This window comes from Mobula birostris, chromosome 3 (genome assembly GCF_030028105.1).
Source record: "Mobula birostris isolate sMobBir1 chromosome 3, sMobBir1.hap1, whole genome shotgun sequence".
NCBI lineage: Eukaryota > Metazoa > Chordata > Chondrichthyes > Myliobatiformes > Myliobatidae > Mobula > Mobula birostris.
The window spans coordinates 229,197,823-229,221,746 of NC_092372.1; the positions used below are offsets into that span (position 1 = coordinate 229,197,823).

The 23,924-nt window shown below is 47.1% G+C and overlaps 1 long non-coding RNA gene across 1 annotated transcript; it reads right to left on the bottom strand.

The window, feature by feature from the left end:
* Positions 1 to 7,030: 7,030 nt before the first annotated feature.
* LOC140195634 (uncharacterized) lies at positions 7,031 to 10,352 on the bottom strand. The gene is made up of 3 exons (XR_011885533.1): positions 10,141 to 10,352; positions 9,357 to 9,441; positions 7,031 to 7,195 (listed from the first exon to the last, which is right to left on the bottom strand). It is a non-coding gene; the product is annotated as an uncharacterized lncRNA (long non-coding RNA).
* Between the last annotated feature and the right edge of the window lie 13,572 nt (positions 10,353 to 23,924).

Below are 23,924 nucleotides of genomic sequence, written 5' to 3' on the forward strand. Positions count from 1 at the left end.
CCATTGGCAGCCCATTCCATGCACTCACTACTCTCTGCATAAAAAAACTTACCCCTGACATCTCCTCTGTACCAACTTCCAAGCACCTTAAAACTATGCCCTCTGGTGCTAGCCATTTCAGCCCTGGGAAAAAGCCTCTGACTATCCACATGATCAATGCCTCTCATCATCTTGTACACCTCTATCAGGTCACCTCTCATCCTCCATCACTCCAAGGAGAAAAGGCTGAGTTCACTCAACCTATTCTCATAAAGCACGCTCCCCAATCTAGGCAACACCCCTGTAGATCTCCTCCCTTTCTATGGTTTCCACGTCCTTCCTGTAGTGAGGCGACCAGAATTGAGCACAGTACTCCGGGTGGGGTCTGACCAGAGTCTAATATAGCTGCAACATTACCTCTCGGCTCCTAAACTCAATCCCATGATTGATGAAGGCCAATGCATCGTATGCCTTCTTAACCACAGAGTCAACCTGCGTAGCAGCTTTGAGGGTCCTATGGCTTGGACCCCAAGATCCCTCTGATCCTCCACACTGCCAAGAGTCTTGCCATTAATGCTATATTCTGCCATCATTTTTGACCTACCAAAATGAACCACCTCACTACTATCTGGGTTGAACTCCATCTGCCACTTCTCAGCCCAGTTTTGCATCCTATCGATGTCCCGCTGTAACCTCTGAAAGCCCTCTACACTATCCACAACACCCCCAACCTTTGTGTCAACCACAAATTTGCTAACCCATCCCTCCACTTCTTCATCCAGGTCATTTATAAAAATCACAAAGCTTAGGGGTCCCAGAACAGATCCCTGAGGCACACCACTGGTCACTGGCCTCCATGCAGAATATGACCCATCTACAACCACTCTTTGCCTTCTGTGGGCAAGCTAGTTCTGAATCCACAAAGCAATGCCCCCTTGGATCCCATGCCTCCTTACTTTCTCAATAAGCCTTGCATGGGGTACCTTATCAAATGCCTTGCTGAAATCCATATATACTACATCTACAGCTCTGCCTTCATCAATGTGTTTAGTCACATCCTCAAAAAATTCAATCAGGCTCGTAAGGCACGACCTGCCTTTGACAAAGCCATGCCGATTATTCCTAATCATATTATGCCTTATCAAATGTTCATAAATCCTGCCTCTCAGGATCTTCTCCATCAACTTACCAACCACTGAAGTAAGACTTACTGGTCTATAATTTTCTAGGCTGTCCCTACTCCCTTTCTTGAATAAGGGAACAACATCTGCAACCCTCCAATCCTCCAGAACCTCTCCTGTCCCCCTTGTCCTGCCCAATCCTCCAGAACCTCTCCTGTCCCCATTGTCCTGTCCAATCCTCTGGAGCCTCTCCCATCCTCATTGATGATGCAAAGATCATCACCAGAGGTTCAGCAATCTCCTCTCTTGCTTCCCACAGTAGTCTGGGGTACATCCCGTCTGGTCCTGGTGACTTATCCAATTTGATGCTTTCCAAAAGCTCCAGCACACCCCCTTCCTTAATATCGACATGCTCAAGCTTTTCAGTCCGCTGTAGGTCATCCCTACAATCACCAAGATCCTTTTCCATAGTGAATACTGAAGTAAAGTATTCATTAAGTACCTCTGCATCTCTTCCAGTTCCATACACACTTTTCCACTGCCACACTTGATCACTATTCTCTCACGTTTTATCCTTTTGTTCTTCACATTTTATAGAATGCCTTGGGGTTTTCCTTAATCCTCTCTGCCAAGTCCTTCTCATGGTCCCTTCTGGCTCTCCTAATTTCATTCTTAATCTCTTTCCTGCTAGCCTTATAATCTTCTAGATTCCTATCATTACCAAGGTTTTTGAACCTTTCGTAAGCTCTTCCTTTCTTCTTGACTAGATTTTCAGCAGCCTTTGTGCACCACGGTTCCAATACCCTACCATCCTTTCCCTGTCTCACTGAAACGTACCTATGCAGAACACCACGCAAATATCCCCTGAACATTTGCCACATTTCTTCTGTACATTTCCCTGAGAACATCTGTTTCCAATACATGCTTCCAAGTTCCTGCCTGATAGCCTCATATTTCCCCTTATTCCAACGAAACGTTTCCCTAACTTGTCTGTTTCTATCCCTCTCCAATACTCTGGTAAAGGGGATAGAATTGTGATCACTATCTCCAAAATGCTCTCCCACTGAGAGACCTGATACCTGACCGGGATTTATGGACTTAATATAATTTAAGAAAAAACTGGAAGTAACAGCAGGTATTACCCTTGTGTGTTACAGGTTTAATTGAACATTTTGTTGCGATGAAATTAACCATGACTGGGGCCACGGTCATTCTTGTTCCAGAGACAGTACAGCAGACAAACGTGTCAACAGCGGTGTCGCTGGTTGGAGAACACTTAGTGAACAGAACAAATCTTCTCAACAGACACGGGGAATACGGTCCAACAAAGGAGAAATGGAGGACACCAATCTGTATTATACTGGGGTAGGTGGCTTGATGTGCGTGGACAAAACCCTATATATTCCATAAGGTACAAAGGTACATTTCCCGTGCAATAAAATTTTACAGATGACATTATTCAGTAAACACAAAATACTCTGCAGATGCTGGGGTCAAAGCAACACTCACAACACACTGGAGGAACTCAGCAGGTTGGGCAGCATCCGTGGAAACGATCAGTCAACATTTCGGGCCGGAACCCTTCGTCAGGGCTGTAGAGGGAAGGGGCAGAGGCCCTATAAAGAAGGTGGGGGGAGGGTGGGAAGGAGAAGGCTGGTAGGTTTCAGGTGAAAAACCAGTAAGGGGAAAGATAAAGGGGTGGGGGAGGGGAAGCAGGGCGGTGATAGGCAGGAAAGGTGAAGAGGGAATAGGGGAAAACACAATGGGTAGTAGAAGGAGGTGGAACCATGAGGGAGGTGATAGGCAGCTGGGGGAGGGGGCAGAGTGAAATAGGGATAGAGGAAGGGAGGGGGAGTGAATTACCAGAAGTTGGAGAATTCTATGTTCATACCAAGGGGCTGGAGACTACCAAGACGGTATATGAGGTGTTGCTCCTCCAGCCTGAGTTTAGCCTCATCATGGCAGTAGAGGAGGCCACGTATGGACATATCTGAATGGGAATGTGAAGCAGAGTTGAAGTGGACGGCTACTGGGAGATCCTGTCTGTTTTTGCGGACGGAGCGGAGGTGCTCGACGAAGTAGTCCCCCAATCTGCGTCGGGTTTCACCGATGTAGAGGAGGCCGCACCGGGCGCACCGGATGCAATAGGTGACCCCAACAGACTCACAAGAGAAATGTTGCCTCACTTGGAAGGACTGTTTGGGGCCCTGAATGGTGGCAAGAGAGGAGGTGTAGGGACAGGGGTAGCACTTACGCTTACAGGGATAAGTGCCGGGTGGGAGGTCCGTGGCGGGGGACATGTGGATCAGGGAGTCGCGAAGGGAACGATCCCTGTGGAAAGCGGAGAGGGGTGGAGAGGGAAGTATCCCAGACGGGATAATCATGAGTCAGTCTGTAGGTCCAGTTCTTGAGCAGCCTTTAGGTAATGATGGCCATGGTGAGATCACAGTTGTGTGGGATCACACTCATCAGAATATTGCGTGGGGCACTGATCTGCACAAGCGGTCTATCGACTGGGGTGGTCACCCAAGGTTGCTCCCATCATTATAAAATGTCCACAGGGGAATGTAGTAGACGGGGAGAGTAGAATGGGGCAGACACTGAAGGACACGGAGCAGTGTTTTTGTCAGGGGCCAGGCCCTTACCGGGTTTTCAAGACTATTAGGAAAATCATCACAAGTGATGGAAAATACACCTGAGCCAAAATGTAGTGAGACCCAACTAATACAAATGGGGGTGGGGGAGTGGGATTAGTGTTGGAAGATACAGGGGTATTTGTCACTTTGGTACCAGGGTACCAGTATATGCAGGTAATCTTTAATCTTACTGAAATAATGCTGCCTGAATGGTGTTCGCCTACAACAAAATGATTATTTACTCACCTTCTTTGGCAGACAACTAAGCAGGAGTGAGTTGAGCCAGTCAAAAACAGAAGGAAAAGAGCACTACTGGAACTATTGTGAGCAGGTTATGCATCAGGGTAGCAACAGTCAACACCCTAGATATAGCAGAATTAGAAACCCAGATACTGTCCCTCCTGCAGAAAGTAAGGGATATTACAGGAGAAAATTGCCAAGATCAGGTACAAACTGATCAGATTAGTCGAGATGCATCCCAGGTAACTCTGGATGTGGTTAAATTTCAACAAATCTGATTGTTGATTGCATAGACCTCATGTCTAAGGAATTGCATAAAACTGAGATCTGTGCTGCATTTGCTAGTTGGTTGCTTACCATGATTTGCAGTAATTCATTACAACTTGATGTACATCAAGTTCCAAATTGGGTCTCAGAAGAGCATCTAAAAGGATGGGTTGGAGAAAGGGTGCCATTGTGTCACATTAGAAGTCTTACAATAACCAACAGAGTACTGGGTATCTATGATGATGGAAAAGGAAGGTTTTATGTCAGAGCAGTATTCTACATTCCCTGACGTGGAATAAATTCAAACTACTCTTTGAAAAGGGTTCAGAATGTTGGCAAGTATCATGAGAATACGTGGATGTCCTTCAGTAACCCACCAACACGTGCTATTGTTATGAATGGCACTGGGAAAGGGATAGATTTATCACGATGTCATCAAGGGGGAGGCCACTGGTCTTGTCCAGAATAAATGACAAAGAGAAGTGAACAAATTGTGGTTTCAGTACTGATGAAAATTGTTCATTGTCCACTTTGCCTGTGAATAATCAGTCCTTCTTGCAATATGCATTGGTGGGACAGACATATTATAGAGCAACAGCAGCCCCAAGTTATACCAGGGGATGAGAGCAATGCCCTTTGGAAAGTCACAATGTCACCAAAGGGAATGTGACTTTAGATCTGACCACTGGAGGATGAACATTGCCTCAGCCAACAGGAGACACAGTAATGGAGGAGAACTTCAAGATTCAGTGCTCTGATACAGATGCACATCTGTGGGACTATGTTGTTACTGAGTTGCCATCAGTTCCTCAGTTGACTGCAGACTGGACACGTGTGGTGGAGGAGGTGAGTGAGGTAATCCATCAATGGATTACTACACACTAAAGTTATTAAAAGCACACTAAAGTTATTAAAACACATGCTGGTGAGGCAAACGAAATACTGAGTGACCCAGCTTTTGTAGTAAGTTTTGGAATTGAGGGACAAATGTTCAATACATCTATGGGTAAGAATAGAATCACGTGCTGCTGTAATACTAATTTGATGTACTATGATAATTGTATTGCTCAATGTATATCAACCGAGAGGATGGGAGGCTAAAATGCTGGGAAAAATCAAGGATAATGCTTTCATGAAACAGCAGAGATGAAAGTCAGTATAAAGTGGGTGAATTTAGTTAGTAAATGGTAATTTTTTTTATAGAATGTAAGTGTTGCACACTTACTGGGGTTCCATGACAGTCCTATGGGCAGTCAACTGAATGAGAGGAGGATAATGATCCTAAGATAAATATCTTTGGATCAAAAGGAGGGAGATGTTGGCCAGAAGAAACTGCAGTCTGATCAAGGACAGGGGAAGCAGACAAACTAGTTGTCTTTGTTTCCCCCTTTTTGTGGACTGTAAACTGATCCTTGCTCTTCGATAATCTAATCAGAGCAACTGAGGCTACGTCCACACTATGCCGGATAATTTTGAAAACGCTGGTTTCGAGTAAAAATGACAGGCGTCCACACTAAGCGTTTTTCAAAATATCTCCGTCCACATTAGACAGATATTTGGGTGAATCTCCTCCTACTGGGCATGCGCAGGACACAGGAAACAAGCATAGAGGAAACGGTATACTTGGTGCGCATTTGTCCAGTTACAGACTAGAAAAACTTTAAAGGAATTGCTGTTGGCTCTCGCGCAGGAGGACTTAAAACTAAAAAAAAACAAATACTGGAGCGTATGGAGGCAACCGACAGGGAGTTCACAGATATTATGACCCAGCTGACGACGAACATTGAAAAACTGACTAACTCTGTTGCATTAATAAAGCACGTTGTTAAATGTCTGCATCAGTGTTATCTTGTATTTCCATACAATGTTACATTAGGCTGTTACACATCTATTGTCAGAGAAGTACTTGCATAAATAGGTAAACCACCTTCATACAAGCAAGGACAGAAAACAGGGTAAAGTGAGTATACTTATTCATTCAGTAAGCTATGGGTCAAAGTATTTGGTGAATACATTTCTAACTCTTCTGGCTTCAGTCTCGTTGCCGTCTGTTCTGAAATTGTTAGGTTTATGTGGGGGGTTGCGTTCAAGAAAACAACGAAATGCCGCGCTGCCGCCATCTGTTCCAACGCGTCATGACAGCATTTTTAAATAGTCAAAAAAAGCTCACTTTACAATTTAACTGTCCCGCCATTCACACCGACCGCGTGTTATAACAGCCGTCTGGCAGTGCTTTACCAAGCAGAAGCAGAAAAGCTTTGTTGTTGAGGTGTTGTCATGACAGCGTTTTTAAATCTCTCCGGTTACCCCGTACACACTACAACGGATATTCGGCATTTTCAGATTTATTCACTCTGGAGACCGTTTCTGAAAATCTCCGTTTTCGGGGGCTGAAAACGCTGGCTCAGTGTGGACGGGAGGTGGAAAACCAAGAGAAAAAGCTTCGTTTTCAAAATTATCCAGCATAGTGTGGACACAAGTAGCTTCAGGTAATGATCTGCTAAACCTGCGACCATTCTCAGATGAGTAGCTCTTTTTGATGTGAAGTGCCAGACCTACCAAAGAAGCAATCTGTAATCTCGTTAGACTCTGCCTGGGTTGCCTCAGTTAGCTGGTTCGGACCAGTCAGAGTGTAAAGTCACAAATACACAAGGCTGGGGTGGGCAGAGCCATGGAACGGTGTTGGACGTAGCCCTGGACAATGACCAGTTAGAAGGTGACCCACGTGGGTCAGGTGACCTTGAGCCAATGGGATGGAGATCCAGTGGTCCATTGATGAGGAACACTACAAGAGTCAGGAGCTCCAAATATCCAGAGACCAACCATCGGGGATAAGAAGGACCCCATGGACACGTGGAGATCGGGACCTCGAGGAATGCCTGGCCAGTGCAGACTCCTTTCCCGGGTAATATCCTTTTCTCTTCCTTGACTGTTCATGGAGGGTCAGGGGTTCTAGCAGGGCGCACACATGAAGATAGTTTATGAACCCACGTGCTTTTTAGTTGAAACAATAAAAATTACTTGTTGGTAATACAGATTCTCTCCGTGCCTCTCTGATCATTATTACAAGGAGTGATTTTTTTTAACAGTCCCGTCATACAACCCTGGTACACACCATCCTCTCACACATCCCCGCTACACACCATCCCATCACACACACCCGGGGTCAGACACAGAGTGAAACTCCCTCCACAACGTCCCATCACACACTCCCGGGGTCAGACACAGAGTGAAGCTCCCTCCACACCGTCCCATCACACACTCCCTGGGTCAGACACAGAGTGAAACTCCCTCCACACTGTCCCATCACACACTCCCGGGGTCAGACACAGAGTGAAACTCCCTCCACACCGTCCCATCACACACTCCCTGGGTCAGACACAGAGTGAAGCTCCCTCCACACCGTCCCATCACACACTCCCTGGGTCAGACACAGAGTGAAACTCCCTCCACACTGTCCCATCACACACTCCCGGGGTCAGACACAGAGTGAAACTCCCTCTACACCGTCCCATCACACACACCCGGGATCAGACACAGAGTGAATCTCCCTCCACACCGTCCCATCACACACTCCCGGGGTCAGACACAGAGTGAAACTCCCTCCACACCGTCCCATCACCCACTCCCGGGATCAGACACAGAGTGAATCTCCCTCCACACTGTCCCATCACACACTCCCGGGGTCAGACACAGAGTGAAACTCCCTCTACACCGTCCCATCACACACACCCGGGATCAGACACAGAGTGAATCTCCCTCCACACCGTCCCATCACACACTCCCGGGGTCAGACACAGAGTGAAACTCCCTCCACACCGTCCCATCACCCACTCCCGGGATCAGACACAGAGTGAATCTCCCTCCACACTGTCCCATCACACACTCCCGGGGTCAGACACAGAGTGAAACTCCCTCTACACCGTCCCATCACACACACCCGGGATCAGACACAGAGTGAATCTCCCTCCACACCATCCCATCACACACTCCCGGGGTCAGACACAGAGTGAAACTCCCTCCACACCGTCCCATCACCCACTCCCGGGATCAGACACAGAGTGAATCTCCCTCCACACTGTCCCATCACACACTCCCGGGGTCAGACACAGAGTGAAACTCCCTCCACACCGTCTCATCACACACTCCCGGGGTCAGACACAGAGTGAATCTCCCTCCACACTGTCCCATCACACACTCCCGGGGTCAGACACAGAGTGAATCTCCCTCCACACCATCCCATCACACACTCCCGGGGTCAGACACAGAGTGAAACTCCCTCCACACCGTCCCATCACCCACTCCCGGGATCAGACACAGAGTGAATCTCCCTCCACACTGTCCCATCACACACTCCCGGGGTCAGACACAGAGTGAAACTCCCTCCACACCGTCTCATCACACACTCCCGGGGTCAGACACAGAGTGAATCTCCCTCCACACTGTCCCATCACACACTCCCGGGGTCAGACACAGAGTGAATCTCCCTCCACACCGTCCCATCCCACACTCCCGGGGTCAGACACAGAGTGAGGCTCCCTCCACACTGTCCCATCACACACTCCCGGGGTCAGACACAGAGTGAAATTCCCTCCACACCGTCCCATCGTACACTCCCGGGGTCAGACACAGAGTGAAACTCCCTCCACACCGTCCCATCACACGCTCCCGGGGTCAGACACAGAGTGAATCTCCCTCCACACCGTCCCATCCCACACTCCCGGGGTCAGACACAGAGTGAAACTCCCTCCACACCGTCCCATCACACACTCCCAGGGTCAGACACAGAGTGAATCTCCCTCCACACCGTCCCATCACACACTCCCGGGGTCAGACACAGAGTGAGCTCCCTCCACACCGTCCCATCACACACTCCCGGGGTCAGACACAGAGTGAAACTCCCTCCACACCGTCCCATCACACACTCCTGGGTTTAGTCACGGAGTGAAGCTCCCTCTACAGTATCCCATCATATGCTTTTGGGGTTGGACTGAGTGAAGCTCCCTCCATCAAGGGGAAGGGAAGGTGGAGGGGGGAAGGGAAGGTGGAGGGGTGGAGGAGAGGTGGAGGTTGAGGAGGCAGGGGTGTTTGAGGTTCTCCTCTGGACACCCACCTGAGATGATGCAGGTAGCGCTTGTCGGGCCGGGCCATACGGAACTGGTTCATCACAACGGCGGCGTCCAGTGCCATCACACGCCCTGGGGAACAATCACAACCCGTCAGCGGCTCCCGGACTGACTAGCTTTCGGAGAACACTTGGGGTCAGTGGGAGAGGACAATGGATCTGCGGAGAAAGGGAGATGGTGCCCAATGCCCCCCCCCAATCACATGCTCACAGAGCAGGGAGCTGGCACAACGGCGGGGGGGGGGGGGGTCTCTCCCTTCCTCCTCCTCGTATCCATCTCCCAGCCCCATCCTTCCCCATGTTAGCCCCTTCCCCCTTCTGTCTCCTCCCTGTTCCCTTCTCTCCTACCCCATCTCCTCTAATTCCTCACTCTCATCCTTATCCCCTTTCCTTTTCCCCATCCTCCTCTACACCTCTCCACCAATAAACTCGCTCTCTTCCCCTACCCCTCTCCTGTCCCTCTGCCCTCTATCTGTCCCTCTCTCTCTCCTTTCCCCTCTGTCCTTCTCTCCCCTCCCTGTCCCTCTCCCCATTCTCCTGTCTATCCCCTTCCTCTCCCTCACCTCCTCCAAACCCTCCGTCTCGACCGCCTTTCCTTTCTCCCTCCTCCCCCCATTCGACTGTCACTCACTCCTCCTCTCCCACTCCCCTCTCCTTCTCTCCAATCTCTCTCAAACCTCATTCTCTCCTTCAGCACCCGCCCCCTCTTTCCCTCTCGCTTTCTCTATCCCCCTCTCCCCACTCTCTCTGTCTCCCTCCCTCCCGCACTCACCCTCATAGGCGTGGATGGTTTTGTTGGTGACCGCCTCGGCCGCCCGCTCCCGGATCAGCTCCGACAGGCGGCTGATGCCCATGGCCGCCCGGCCCCCTCCTCCTATGGCCGGTTATCGGCGGCCCGGACCGCGGGCTGAGAGCAGCAGCGGTGGCCGCCGCCGAGCGAGCAGAGTCCGGAGAACGAACAAAGGGGAAGGGAGCGAGCGAGAGGCGGAGCGGGGGGCCGGGGCAAGGGGGAGGCGGAGAGAAGGGGGTCCACAGGCGAAGGGGGGCAGTGGGAGGGAAAGAAGGGACACGGGGAAAGATTAGTGGAACGGCACGGAAAACTGTTTTTCGGCCCAACATTTAAACCAGCCCTATCTAAACCTTTTCCATTTACCTACCAAGTGTCTTTTCGATGTTGTTAATGTACCTGCCCCGACCGTTTCCTCTGATAACTTGTTCCATGTACTGCTCCCCTCTGCGTGAACAGTTCCCATTAAATCTCACTCAATGAGATCCAGGATCTTTTGGAATTAATTTGTAGACAGATCACAGACTGTTGCAGGAAACACAGTTGCTACAATAGATGATTTTAACTGTCCACATATTGACTGGGAATCCCTTACCGTAAAAGGACTAGATGGAATAGAGTTTGTCAACCAAGAGAAAATCTGCAGATGCTGGAAATCAGAGCAACATCAGGGTTCATCTGGTGTCCAGCTGAAGGGTTTCGACTGGAAATGTTGACTGTACTCTTTCCATTGATGCTGCCTGGCCTGCTGAGTTCCTCCAGCATTTTGTGTGTGTTGCTAGAGTTTCTCAAATGTGTTCAGGAAAGTTTTCTTAATCAGTACATAGGCATCCCAAAGAGAGAGTGTGAGATACAGGATCTGCTATTGTGGAATGAGACAGGGCAGGTGACAGAAGTTTGTGTAGGGGAACACTCTGCATCCAGTGACCACAGTGCCATTAGTTTCAAAGTAAATATGCAAAGGGATAGGTCTGGTCTGCAGGTTGCGAGTTGAAATTGGAGAAAGGCCAATTTTGATAGTGTCATAAAGGATTTGGCAATCGTGAATTGGGACAGGCTGTTTTCTGGCAAAAGTGTACTTGGTAAGTGGCAGGAGTTCAAAAATGAAACTTCAGGAGAACAAAGTGTGTGCGTGCCTGTCAGAATAAAAGGTAAAGATATCCTGTGTAGGGAACGTTGGTTTTCAAGAGATATTGAAGCCCTGGTTAATAGAAAAAAGGAGGTAGAGGCAGGTAGGAACAAATGAGGTGCTTATAGAGTACAAGAAATGTAAGAGAACACTTGAGAAAGAAATCAGGAGGGCTAAAAGAAGGCATGAGGTTGCCCTACTAGACGAGGTGAAGGAGAATCCTAAGGGATTCTACAGATATGTTAAGAGCAAAAGGATTGCAAAGGACAAAATTGGTCTCTGGGAGACCAGAATGGTAATCCGTGTGTGGAGCCACGAACAGATGGGGGAGATCTCTAATGGATTCTTTGCATCTGTATTTACTCAGGAGACGGACAGAGTCTATAGCAGTGAGGTAAACAGCATCAACTTCATTGACCCTGTACAGATTATAGAGGAGGAGGTGTCTGCTACTCTGAAGCAAATCATGGTGGATAAATCCCCAGGGCCTGACAAGGTGTTCCCTCAGACTCTCAGACTATATGGGAGGTAAATGCAGAAATTGCCAGGGTCTTAGCAGAGATATTTAAATCATCCTTAGCAACAGGAGAGGTACCAGAGGACTGAAGGATAGCCAATGTTCTTCTGCTGTTTAAAAAAGGCTTCAAATAGAAACCAGGAAATTTTAGGTCAATGAGTCTGACATCAGTTGTAAAGTTAATGGAAGGGATTCTAAGGGACCAGATGTACAAGTATTTGGATAGACTTGGACTGATTAAGGATAGTCAGCATGGCTTCGTGCATGGTAGGTCGTGTCTAACCAATCTTATAGAGCTTTTGCAGAAGTTACCAGGAAAGCGGATGAAGGTAAGGCAGTGGATGTTGTGTACATGGACTTTAGTACGGCATTTAACAAGGTCCTTCATGGTCGGTTGGTCAAAAAGGTTCTTTCACTTGGCATTTAAGATGAGACAATAAATTGGATTGGACATGGGCTTTGTGGGAGAAACCAGAGTGTGGTAGTAGATGGTTGCCTCCCTGGAGGTCTGTGACTAGTGGTGTGCCACAGGGATCGGTGCTGGGTCCTTTATTGTTTGCCATCTATGTCAATGATCTGGATAATGTAGTTAAATAGATCAGCAAATTTGTGGATGACACCGAAACTGGGTATGTAATGGATAATGAGGAAGGTTATCATAGCTTGCAGAGGGATCTGCATCAGCTGGAAAAGTGGGCTGTACTAAAGATAAGGCTGAGGCATTCGCAACAATCTTTAGTCAGAAGTGCTGAGTAGATGATCCAGCTCGGCCTCCTCCAGAAGTCCCCAGCACCCCAGATGTCAGTATGCAGCCAATCCAATTCACTCCACGTGATATCAAGAAATGGCTGAAAGCACTGGGAAACCCTCTGCTGGTTGGAATCATACCTGACACAAAGGAAGGTGGTTGTGGTGGTTGGAGGTCAATCATCTCATCCTCAGGATATCACTGCAGGAGTTCCTCAGAGGAGTGTCCTACGACCAACCATCTTCAGCTGCTTCATCAATGACCTTCCTTCCGTCATAAGGTCAGAAGTGGGGATGTTTGTAGATGACTGCACAATGTTCAGCACCATTTGTGACTCCTCAGATAGTGAAGCGCTTCATAGTCAAATGCAGCAGGACCCGGACAATATCCAGTCTTGGGCTGACAAATGGCAAGTATCAATCAAGCCACGTAAATGCTAGATATAACCATCTCCAACAAGAGAGGCTCTGACTATCGTCCCTTACATTCAGTAGCATCACTATCACTGAATCCCTTGTTATCACCATCCTGGGGGTTACCATTGACAGGAAACTGAACTAGTCTAGCCATATAAACACGATGACTACCAGAGCAGGTCAAAGGCTAGGAATAACTCACCTCCTGACTCTCCAAAGCCTGTCAACCATCTACAAGGCTCAGGTCGGAATTGTAATGGAATGTTCGCCGATCGCCTGGATGAGTGCAGCTCCATCAACACTCAAGAAGCTTGACACCATCCAGTACAAGGCAGCCCACTGGATTGGTACCCCTTCCATAAGTATCCAATCCCCCCACCATCAACGAACAGTTGCAGCAGTGTGTACTATCTACAAGATGCACTGCAACAACACACCAAAGTTCCTAAAGCAGCACCTTCCAGACCCACGACCACTACCTCCAGAAGGACGAGAACAGCAGATACCTGGGAACACCACCACTTGGAAATCCCCCTCCAAGTCACTCACCATTCTGACTTGGAAATGTATCGCCGTTCATTCATTGTCGCTGGGTCAAGATCATGGGATTTCCTCCCTAACATCACTATGGGTATATCTATACCTCAGCGACTGCAGCGGTTCAAGAAGGCAACTCATCACCACCTTCTCAAGGGCAACTAGGGATGGGCAATAAATGCTGGCTTAGCTGGTGATGCCCACATCCCATAAATGAATAAATTTTTAAAAATGGCAGATGGAACTTAATGCAGGTAAGTGTGAGGTTTTGCACTTCAATATGTCGAATCAGGGTAGTTCTAGCACAGTGAACGGTAGGGCACCAAGGAGTGCAGCAAAGAGATCTCGGAATACAGGTCCATACTTCATTGAAAATGGTGTCACAGGTAGATATTGGCCTCCATAAATCAAAGTATTGAAGTTTGTTGAAGTTGTATAAGACATCGTGAGGTCTAATTTGGAGTATTATGTGCAGTTTTGGTCACCTATCCACAGGAAAGATTGACAAGGTTGAAAGAGTACTGAAAAGAGTACTGGCATTTTACAAGTACGTGAAGAGCAAGAGGATAAGAGGTGAGAGACTAGGACCAATCAAGTGTGACAGTAGAAAAGTGTGTATGGAACTGGAAGAGATGGCAGAGGTACTTAATGAATACTTTGCTTCAGTATTCACTACGGAAAAGGATCTTGGCGATTGTAGGGATGGCTTGCAGTGGACTGAAAAGCTTGAGCATGTAGATATTAAGGAAGAGGATGTGCTGGAACTTTTGGAAAGCATCAAGTTGGATAAGTCACCAGGACCGGATGGGATGTACCACAGGCTACTGTGGGAGATGAGGGAGGAGATTGCTGAGCCTCTGGCGATGATCTTTGCATCATCAATGAGGACAAGAGAGGTTCCGGAGAATTGGAGAGTTGTGGACGTTGTTCCCTTATTCCAGAAAGGGAGTAGAGATAGCCCAGGAAATTATAGGCCAGTGAGTCTTACTTCAGTGGTTGGTAAGTTGATGGAGAAGATCCTGAGAGGCAGGATTTATGAACATTTGGAGAGCCATGATATGATTAGGAATGGTCAGTGTGGCTTTGTCAAGGGCAGGTTCATGCCTTACGAGCCTGATTGAATTTTTTGAGGATGTGACTAAACACTTTGATGAAGGAAGAGCAATAGATGTAGTGTATATGGATTTCAGCAAGGCATTTGATAAGGTACCCCATGCAAGGCTTATTGAGAAAGTAAGGAGGCATGGGATCCAAGGGGACATTGCTTTGTGGATCCAGAACTGGCTTGCCCACAGAAGGCAAAGAGTGGTTGTAGACGGGTCGTATTCTGCATGGAGGTCGGGGACCAGTGGTGTGCCTCAGGGATCTGTTCTGGGACCCCTACTCTTCATGATTTTTATAAATGACCTGGATAAGGAAGTGGAGGGTTGGGTTAGTAAATTTACTGATGACACAAAGGTTGGGGGTGTTGTGGATGGTGTGGAGGGCTATCAGAGGCATTGGTTGTGTGGATAGTCAGAGGTTTTTTCCCCAGTGTGAAAGGGCTAGCATGAAAGGGCACAGTTTAAAGCTGCTTGGAAGTAGGTACAGAGGAGATGTCAGGGGTAAGTTTTTTACACAGAAAGTGGTGAGTGCATGGAATGGGCGGCGGCGGTGGCGGTGGAAACGGAAACGATAGGGTCTTTTAAGAGACTCCTGGATAGATACATGGAGCTTAGAAAAACAGAGTGCTATGGGTAAGCCTGGGTAGTTCTAGGGTAAGGACATGTTCGGCACAGCTTTGTGGGCCGAAGGGCCTGTATTGTGCTGTAGGTTTTCTATGTCTATCTTTCTATGAAAATTTACAAGAATGTTGCTGGGCCTGGAGGACGAGTTATAAGGAAAGATTGAATAGGTTAGGGCAGTATTCCTTTGAGATGCAGAAGACTGAGAGGGGATTTGATAGAGGCATACAAAATTCTGAGGGGTATAGATAGGGTAAATGCAAGCAGGCTTTTTCCACTGAGGTTGGGTGGGACTACAACCAGAGGTCATGGGTTAAGGGTGAAATGTGGGAGGTTTAAGGGGAACATGAGGGGAAACCTATTCACTCAGAGGGTTGTGAGAGTGTAGAATGAACTGCCAGCACAAGTAGGCATGCAAATTTGATTTCAACGTTTAAAAATTGGATAGTAGGGGTACGAAGTTGGCAGTTTAAATGGTTTCAGCATGCACTAGATGGGCCAAAGGGCCTGTTTCTGTGTTGTACTTCTTTATGACTAAATATCTCTGCTATGGCCCCTGTAATTTCTGCACACTTGTCTCTCACAGGGTCCATAGGAACACCTCATTAAAGCCTCACTGAAGTCGGATTTATCCACCCTAGTTTGCCTCAAGACATAAAACACTTCTGTAATCTGTATAGAGTCCATGACCTCCCTGCTGCTTTACCTCACTTCTGTTTCTTGGAGGACACAATCACAAGATCAAATTCAAGAGGATGACTAATTATAGAAATGCTGATGGATTGTCCCGTTCACAAGGAAATACTCGATAACCTTCTGCGACCTAACCTTCCAGAGTTGTCTGCCATGTGGAACCTCATCAAAGGCCTCACTGAAGTCCATACAATTATATCGCTTATTCTTTGGATGTTTCATTTAAAAAGCTTAATCAAGTTCATATACATGATCTACTATGCACAAAGCTACCCCAAGCAATTTCCAGATGTACATATATCTTATTCCTCAGAATCCTCTCCAAATGTAGACTTACTGGTCCACAGTTCCTATGTTTCTCTTTGCCATCCTCCTTCTTAAAAAAATGTACTGTACATCATTCACTACCCTTCAGATTTTCATCACTTTACCCGTGCCTAACTCATGCACCTCAGCCAGGGCTCTTGTAATTTCTTCTCCGATTTGAAGGCAGAATACACTGTTAATGTTAGGATTCTTAGCAGTGTGGAGGGAGAGAGGGATCTTGGGGTCCATGACCATAGCTGCCTCAAAGTTGCTATGCAATCTGACAGGGTGGTTAAGAAGATGTACAGTACATGTGTTGTATTGGCCTTCATTAGATGGAGGATTGAGTTGAAGAACTGTGTGAAAACGATGCAGCTCTATAAAACTGGTTAGACCACATGGAGAATTGTGGTCACTTCATTATAGGAAAAAAATAGAAGCTTTACTGAGAGTATAGACTTGCCAGGATACTATTCTCATTTCCTTTATCTCTGCCACATCCCAGAAAGTGGCTTTTCTTTCTAGAACATCGGAGATGTCCTCCTTCTTCAAAGAACTGGGTTTCCCTTCCTCCACCATTGATACTGCCCTCACCCACATCTCCTCCATTTTCTGGGCATCTGCCCTCACCCCATCACCTCACCATTTAACAGGGATAGAGATCCTCTTGTCCTTATCTACCACACCATGAGTCTCTGCATCCAACGCATCATTCTCCAGAACTTTCACCATCTCCAAAGGGATCCTACCTCCACCCACACTCTCCACCTTCCACAGGGATCACTCCCTCCACGATTCCCTCGTACATTTGTCCCTTGCCACTAAAGAAGTACTACATCTGCTCATTCACCTCCTCCCTCACTTCCGTTCAGGGCCCCAGAGTCCTTCCAGGTGATGTAACACTTCACCTGTGAATCTGTTTTGGTCATCAACTGTATACAGTTCTCCCAAAGGGGCATCCTGTATTTTAGTGAGACCTGAAGTAGACTGGGGGAACCGCTTTATCAAGCACCTTCAGTCCATTCACAAAAAAACAGAATTTCCTATTCCCACTCCTGTTCTGACATATCGGTCCATGGACTCTCAGGATGGAGGAGCAACACCTCATATTCCATCTCAGTTGTCTCCAAACTGACAGTGTGAATATTGATTCCTCTAACTTCTGGCACAATTTCCCCTCCTCACCAGCCTGTTGCCCCTCCTCCTTCCTAGCCCCCATGGTTCACTCTCCTCTCCCATCAGATTCCTTCTTCTCCAGCCCTTTAACCAGAGAGTGGTTAATCTGTGGAATTTGTTGCCACAGGCGGCTGTGGTGGCCAAGCTGTTGGGTATAGTTAAGGCAGAGGTTGATAGCAATACAGGGAGAAGACAGGAAATTGGGGCTGAAAGGGAAAATGCATCAGCCATGATGAAATGACAGAACAGACTCAATGGGCCAAATGGCCTAATTCTGCTCCTGTATCTTATGGCCTATCATCCCCCAGCTTCTTACTTCATCACCCCTCTCCGTCCCACCCAATCTCACCTATCACCATCCCTTACCCCCCACCCCCATCCTTTCCTTTCCAGTGTTGATGAAGGGTCTTGGCCCAAAATGTTGACTGTTTATTATTCTGCATAAATGCAGCCTGACCTACTGGGTTCCTCCAGCATTGTGTGTGTTGGTCTGGAGTTTGATGTACCAAGATGCTGCCTAGATGAGGGTAGGCAAGCTGGGACTCTTCTCTCTGGAGTGAATGAAGATTGATAGAGGTGTACAAGATAATAAGAGGCATAGATTGAGTGGATAGCCAGAGACTTTTCCCCAGGGTGGAAAAGACTAATACGAGAGGCCATAATTGTAAGGTGATTGGGGGAAAGTATTGAGTGTGTTGGGGGGGGGGAGAAGGGGAGGGATGTCAGAGTTAACTTTTTTTTAAACCACAGAGAATGATGTGTGTGGAAAACACACTATTCACACTCTAGGGATGGTGGTAGAGGCAGATACATTAAGGACATGTAAAAAGACTCTTAGACTGGCCTATGGATGGAAGAAAAAATGGAAGGCTCTGTAGGAAGGAAGGGTTGGATTGATCTCAGACAGGGTTAAAAGGTCAGCACAACGTAGTGGGCTGTAGGGCCTGTACTGTGCTGTACTCTATGTAACGTCTAATGTTCTTGGCAGAGCCTGGTCAGACCCTGGAGATTTGTTTACCTTAATACTGCATCTGCAGACTATCCCCAATATCATAAGACCACGCAAGGCTTATTGAGAAAGTAAGGAGTCATGGGATCCAAGGGGACCTTGCTTTGTGGATCCAGAACTGGCTTGCTGTGTGCAAGGTGTGGGTGTAGGCGGGTCATATTGTACATGGAGGTCGGGGACCAGTGGTGTGCCTCAGGGATCTGTTCTGGGACCCCTACTCTTCGTGATTTTTATAAATGACCTGGATGAGGAAGTGGAGGGATGGGTTAGTAAGTTTGCTGATGACACAAAGGTTGGAGGTGTTGTGGATAGTGTGGAGATCTGTCAGAGGTTACAGTGGGACATTGATAGGATGCAAAACTGGGCTGAGAAGTGGCAGATGCAGTTCAACCCAGGTAAGTGTGAAGTGGTTCATTTTGGTAGATCAAATATGATGGCAGAATATAGTATTAATGGTAAGACTCCTGGCAGTGTGGAGAATCAGAGGGATCTTGGGGTCCGACTCCATAGGACGCTCAGAGCAGCTGTGCAGGTTGACCCTGTGGTTAAGAAGGCATATGGTATATAGGCCTTCATTAATCATGGAATTGAATTTAGGAGCCGAGAGGTAATGTTGCAGCTATATAAGACCCTGGTCAGACCCCATTTGGAGTACTGTGCTCATTTCTGGTTGCCTTACTACAGGAAGGATGTGGAAGCCATAGAAAGGGTGCAGAGGATATTTGCAAGGATATTTCCTGGATTGGGGAGCATCCCTTATGAAAACAGGTTGAGTGAACTCGGCCTTTTCTCTTTGGAGCGATGGAGGATGAGAGGTGACCTGATAGAGATGTATAAGATGATGAGAGGCATTGATCGTGTGGATAGTCAGAGGCTTTTTCCCAGGGCTGAAATGGTTGCCACAAGAGGACACAGGTTTAAGGTGCTGGGGAGTAGGTACAGAGGAGATGCCGGGTAAGTTTTTTACGCAGAGAGTGGTGAGTGTGTGGAATGGGCTGCCAGCAACGGTGGTGGGGGCAGATACGATAGGGTCTTTTAAGAGACTTCTGGATGCGTACATGGAGCTTAGAAAAATAGAGGGCTATGGGGAAGTCTAGTAATTTCTAAGGTAGGGACATGTTCAGCACAACTTTGTGGGCTGAAGGGCCTGTATTGTGCTGTAGGTTTTCTATGTTTTTATGTTTACCACAAGATATAGGAGCAGAATGATGCCATTCAGCCATCAAGTTTGCTCTGGCATTCCATCATGGCTGATCCCAGACCCCACTCAACCTCACACACCCGTCTTCTCACCATATCCTTTGATGCCCTGACTGATTAGGAAACGATCAACCTTTGCCTTAAATATAAACACTGGACTTGGCCTCTACCACAGTCTGTGGCAAAGCATTCAACAGATTCACCACTCTCTGGCTAAAAAAAAATATTCCAAGCTTCTGTTCTAAAAAAAAAATCACCCCTTTTAGGCTGTGCCCTCCAGTTCTGGATACCCCCACCAGGGGAAACATCCTCTCTACATCCACCTTATCTAGTTCTTTCAACATTTGGTAGTTTCAATGAGATCCCCACACATTCTTCTAAATTCCAGTGAATACAGGCCCAAAGCTGTCAAAACACTCTGCTTATGTTAACCCCTTCATTCCCAGAATCATTCTCGTGAACCTCCTCTGGACTTTCTCCAATGATCCTTAATAATGGACGCTGCCTTTCTGAGACACCGCTCCCTGAAGATGTCCTGGGTACTTTGTAGGCTAGTACCCAAGATGGAGCCGACTAAATTTACAACCTCCTGCAGCTTCTTTCAGTTCTGTGCAGTAGCCCCTCCATACCAGACAGCAATGCAGCCTGTCAGAATGCCCTCCACAGTACAACTATTTGAGTTTTTGAGTGTATTTGTTGACACGCCATATCTCTTCAAACTCCTAATGAAGTATAGCTGCTGTCTTGCCTTCTTTATAACTACAAACCGTACATCGATACGTTGGGACCAGGTTAGATCCTCAGAGATCCTGACACCCAGGAACTTGAAACTGCTCACTCTCTCCACTTCTGATCCCTCTATGAGGATTGGTATGTGTTCCTTCATCTTACCCTTCCTGAAGTCGACAATCAGCTCTTTCGTCTTACTGATGTTGAGTGCCAGGTTGTTGCTGCGGCACCACCCCACTAGTTGGCGTATCTCACTCCTGTATGCCCTCTCGTCACCACCTGCGACTCTACCAACAATGGTTGTATCATCAGCAAATTTATAGGTAGTATTTGAGCTATACCCAGCCACACAGTCATGTGTTATATAGAGTAGAGTAGCTGTACATAGTGATTGACAGGAAATGATAAAGTAGTGGTGGTTGGGGGTGTGGAGGGCTGGGTTAGTAGGTGGAGGTAATGATCAGCCTTACTGCTTGGGGAAAGTAACTGTTTTTGAGTCTAGTGGTCCGGGTGTGGATGCCACATAGCCTCCTCCCTGATAGGAGTGGGACAAAGTCCATGAACATGGTGGCTGGGATCCTTCGTGATGTTCCTGGCCCTTTTCCAGCATGTTTCTGTATGTGTGACCTGGATGGTGGGTTAAGCTGGTGCTACTGATGCACTGGGCAGTTTTGAATACCCATTGGGGAGCCAACATGTCTATCTAAGTCCGCCCGAGGCTGGTAATGGCCGGAATGCCATTAGCTTTCTTCACTGCCTGCTGTACCTGCATGCTTACTTTCAGTGACTGATGAACAAGGACACCAAGATCTCATTATACTTCCCCTTTTCCTAACTTGACACCATTCAAATAGTAATCTGCCTTCCTGTTCTTGCCATCAAAGTGGATAACCTCACATTTATCCACGTTAAACTGCATCTACCCACTCACCCAACCTGTCCAAGTCACCCTGCATTATCTCAACATCCTCTGCACATTTCATACTGCCACCCAGCTTTGTGTCATCTGCAAGTTTGCTAATGTTGCTTTTAATCCCTTCATCCAAGTCATTAATGTATATTGTAAATAGCTGCAGTCCCAGCACAGAGCTTTGCAGTACCCCACTAGTCACCGCCTGCCATTCAGAAAGGAACCTGTTAATCACCACTCTGTTTCTTGTCTGTCAGCCAATCTTCTATTCATGTCAGTACCCTACCCCCAATACTATGTGCTCTAATTTTGCCCACTAACCTCCTATGTGGGACCTTATCAAAGGCTTATAAGTCCAGGTACACTACATCCACTGGCTCTCCCTTGTCCATTTTCATAGTTTCATCCTCAAAAAATTCCAGAAATTCCATGATTTCCCTTTCATAAATCCATGCTGACTCGGACCAATCCTGTTACTGCTTTCCAAATGTGCCACTATTTCATCCTTTATAATTGACTCCAGCATCTTCCCCACCACTGAAATCAGGCTAACTGGTCTATAATTCAGTTTTCTCTCTCCCTCCTTTTTTAAAAAGTGGGATAACATTAGCTACCCTCCAGTCCTCAGGAACGGATCCTGAATCTATAGAACATTGGAAAATAATTACCAATGCGTCCACGATTTCTAGAGCCACCTCTTTAAGTACCCTGGGGTGCAGACCATCAGGCCCTGGGATTTATCAGCCTTCAGTCCCATCAGTCTACCCAACACCATTTTCTGCCTAATGTGAATTTCCTTCAGTTCCTCTGGCCACGATTACATCTGGGAGATTGTTGTGTCTTCCCTAGTGAAGACAGATCCAAAGTACCTGTTCAATTCGTCTGCCATTTCCTTGTTCCCCATAATAAATTCACCCGTTTCTGTCTTCAAGAGCCCAATTTTGGTCTTAACTAATTTTTTCCTCTTCACAAATCTAAAGAAGCTTTTACTATCCTCCTTTATATTCTTGGCTAGCTTGCCTTCATATCTCATCTTTTCGCCCCGTAATGCCTTTTTAGTTATCCTCTGTTGCCCTTTAAATGTTTCCCAATCCTCCAGCTTCCCACTCGTCTTTGATATGTTATACTTCTTCTCTTTTATTTTTATATTGTCCTTGATTTCCCTTGTCAGCCACGGTCACCCCTTACTCCCCTTAGAATCTTTCTTCCTCTTTGTAATGAACTGATCCTGCACTTTCTGTATTATTCCCAGAAATACCTGCCATTGTTGTTCCACTGTCATCCCTGCTAGGGTATCTTTCCAGTCAACTTTGGCCAGCTCCTCCCTCATTGCTCCATAGTCCCCTTTGTTCAACCGTAATACTGACACTTCCAATTTTCCCTTATCCCTCTCAAATTGTAGATTAAAACTTACCATATTATGGCCACTACCTCCTAATGGCTCCTTTACCTCGAGTTCCCTTATCAAATCCGGTTCATTACACAACACTAAATCCAGAATTGCCTTCTCCCTGGTAGGTTCCAGTACAAGCTGCTCTAAGAATCCATCTCGGAGGCACTCCACAAACTCACTTTCTTGGGGTCCAGTACCAACCTGATTTTCCCAGTCTACCTGCATGTTGAAATCCCCCATAACAACTGTAGCATTACCTCTGCGACATGCCAATTTTAACTCTTGATTCAGCTTGCATCCTACATCCAGGCTACTGTTTGGGGCCCTGTAGATAACTCCCATCAGGGTCTTTTTGCCCTTAGAATTTCTCAGTTCTATCCATACTGACTCTACATCTCCCGATTCTATGTTGCCTCTTGCAAGGGACTGAATTTCATTCCTCACCAGCAGAACCTCCCCACCCCCTCTGCCCACCTGTCTGTCCTTTCAATAGGACGCATATCATTGAATATTCATTTCCCAGCCCTGGTCCTCTTGCAGCCATGTCTCTGTTATTCCTATAACATCATACTTGCCAATTCCCAACCGAGCCTCAAGCTCATCCACTTTATTTCTTATACTCCGTGCATTCATATATATTTTTAATCCATTACTCCCCTCACCTTTCACATGGATTCCTATTGCGCTTGGCTATACTCTCCGATCCCTTCCCGAGCTTTCTGCCCCGTTAATTTTCTCTTTCCCTTTAACTCTATTCTTATATTTCTTCTCTCCCCCCCCCCCCCACTACTTGGTTTAAACACACCCGTGTAGCAGTGGCAAACCTGCCTGCCAGAACGCTGGTCCCCCGTCTGTTAAGGTGCAACCCGTCCCTTCTGTACAATTCATCCTTACCCCAAAACAGATCCCAGTGGTCCAAGAATCTAAATCCCTGCTTCCTGCACCAGCTCCTCAGCCACACATTCTGATCCCCTATCTCCCTGTTCGGTAAGAGATTGGAATAATGGGCAAAGAAGTGGCAAATGGAATACATTGTAAGGAAGTGTATGGTCATGCACTTGGTGGGAGTAAGATGTAGACTGCTTTCTAAATGGGAAGAAAATTTAAAAAATTTGGAGGTGCAAAGGGACTGGGGAGTGTAAGGTGAGAGTACAGGCCATCTATCCTGCTGAATAGGCAAAGTGGACAAGTGGTGCGTCAAATACGAGAGTGCACAGGTTTGAGGTGGGGTGGGGGAATTTAGAAGAGATGTGTGGGGTGAGATTTTGTGGTGGATGCCTGG